Below are 2,796 nucleotides of genomic sequence, written 5' to 3' on the forward strand. Positions count from 1 at the left end.
ATTCTCTTGGCAGTGTATGGGATGTTCAGTGCTCTTCTACAGCACCACAGCTCAAAGGTGTCAATTCTTTTTCTGTCATCCTTATTCATTGTCCAGCTCTCAGGTGCATAGCTAGTAATTGGAAAGATTATGACCTGAATAAGAAGCACCTTAGTCCTCAAACTGGCATCACTATTCCTCAATAATTTGGAAAGGTCCCTAACTGAAGATTTTCCCAGAGCAGTGATTCTCCTTATTCCCTGACTGCTCGTACCAAGGGTGTTAATTGTGGATCCAAGCAAGATAAAACTGTTGACAGTTTCAATCTCCTCTCCATCCATTATGACTCTGCCTGTTGGTCCAGTGGTAAGAATCTTTGTTTTCTTAATATTGAGACACAATTTATACTGAAGGCAGCATTCCTTGATCTGCAACAAGTGCTTCAAGTCCTCGTCACTTTTAGCAAGTAAGGCATCATCTGTATAATGCAGGTTGTTGATGAGTCTCCCTCCAATCCTGATGCCATATTCCTATTCATAGAGTCCAGCTTCTTAGATAATTTTCCCAGAATATAGATTAAACAGGTATGGAGAGAGTATAAAACCCTGACACACTCCCTTGCCAATTCCAAATCATGCAGTGCTTCCCTGCTCTGTTCACACAACAGCCTCCTGCTCCAGGTATAGGTTCCTCATGAGCACAATCAAGTGTTCTTGGATTCTCATTCTTCTCAATGTCAGTCACAACTTGTCATGATCCACACAAACACCCTTGCATAGTCAATAAAGCACAAATAGACATTCTTCTGGTATTTCTTACTTTCAGCCAGGATCCATATGACATCCCTAGTGCCACAGCCTCTTCTAAATCCTACTTGAACTTCTGGAAATGCCCTATCTATGTACTGTTCCAGTCATTTTTTGAATGATCTTCAGCAGTATTTTGCTTGCATGTGATAGCAATGATGTTGTTTGATAATTTCCACATTCAGTTGGATCACCCTTCTTGGGAATAGGAAAAAAATATGGACCTTTTCCAATATCATTTAACAAATGGTACATGGAATGTTCATAGCTTGAATGCTGGAAAACTAGAAACTGTTAAAAATATCAATATACTGGGCATTAGTGAGATGCAATGGACCAGCTATGACCACTTTGAATCAGATAACCACATGGTATGTTATGCAGAGAATGAAAATAGAAGAATGATGTAAAAAAGTGATTACAAAAAAAAGTCAATTTCAAGTTTTATCCTGAAATACAATGTTGTGAGTGATAGGATAATAGCCATATGCTTACAAGGAAGACATGTTAACACAACTATTTTTCAAGTATATGCTCCTATCTAGTGCCAAAGAGGAAGAAATTAATTAATTATAAATTATTAAATTCCTATGCAGCCCATCAGGTGAAATACATGTGTAAAGTCATCTTTTGTGTCTTTTAGAAAAAGTCTTTGCAATTAATAAATGACATTGTTGCTTTTCAGTACTCTGGAGAGAGGTCCCTGAGAGTGGATTTTCCCAATGCAACTTGTTTTTTGATTTCCTGACTGCTGGTGCTAAGAGTGTTATTGATTGTGGAGCTGAGCAAGTTGTAACTGTTAACAACCTCAATCTCTTCTCCACCCATCATGATACTGCCAATTGGCCCAATGGTGAGAATCTTTGTCTTCTTGACGTTGAGCTTCAATCCATATTGAAAACTACAGTCTTGACCTTCTGTAGCAAGCGCTTCAGGTTGTCTTCAGTTTCAGCAAGCAGGGTGGTGTCATCTACATAATGTAGGTTGTTGATGAGTTTTTCTCCAATTCTAATACCACATTTCTCCTCATTAAGCCCTGCTTCCTACGTATAGATTAAAGAGATATAAATACAGGATGCATCCCTGACATACTCCTTTCCTGATTTTGAACCATGCAGTATTTCCCTGCTCTGTTCTGAGGACTGCTCTCTGAACCTAGTATAGGTTTTGCATAAGCACAATCAAGTGTTCTGGGATTCCCATTTTCCTCAAAGTTAACCACAATTTGTTGTGATCCTCACAGTCAAAGCCTTTCCATAGTCAATGAAACACAGATAGACATTCCTGTAGTACTCTTTGCTTTCTCCCAAGAGCCATCTGACATTGGCAATAATGTTTCTAGTGCCATAATATCTTCTAAACCCAGCTTGTATATCTGGTAGTCCTCTGTCCAATGTACTGTTCTAGTCATTTCTGAAAAATCTTCAGCAGGATTTTGCTAATGTGTGATATTAGTGATATTTTTTTATAATTTCCACACTCTGTCAGGTCACCTTTTTTTTTTAATAGTAATAAGTATTTCTCTTCCAGTGAGTTGGCCAAGTAGTTGTCCTCCAGATTTCTTGGCACAACCTGGTGAGCATATCCAGGGCAGCATCTTTTTGTTGAAATACATAAATTAATTAATATTCCATCAATTCCTAGGGATTTCTTTTTTGCCAAGCCTTTTAGAGCAGCCTGAACTCCCTCCTTCATCACCATTGCCTCTTGATCGTATGTTCTTTTTTGAAATTCCTCTGTGGCAGCCAATTCTTTATGGTACAATGACTCTATATTCTCTATCTTATTTTAATGCTTCCCAAATCATTCAATATTCTGCTCATAACATCATTTAGCATTGTAACTTGTGGCTTGAATTTGTTCTTTAGTTACTTCAGCTTAAGAAAAGCTGAGCAATAAATTTTAAAAAAAGTAGATTCTGGGATACTGTTTGAGAAACATCTCTCAGCAAATCTTGGATGGGGTCCAAGAAGTCAATTTTCCCCCCCAAATCCAGTTCCTAGAGATGATC

The sequence above is a fragment of the Elephantulus edwardii genome, unplaced genomic scaffold, assembly GCF_000299155.1.
Source record: "Elephantulus edwardii isolate Elephantulus edwardi_28Jun2011 unplaced genomic scaffold, EleEdw1.0 scaffold00095, whole genome shotgun sequence".
Classification (NCBI taxonomy): Eukaryota; Metazoa; Chordata; class Mammalia; order Macroscelidea; family Macroscelididae; genus Elephantulus; species Elephantulus edwardii.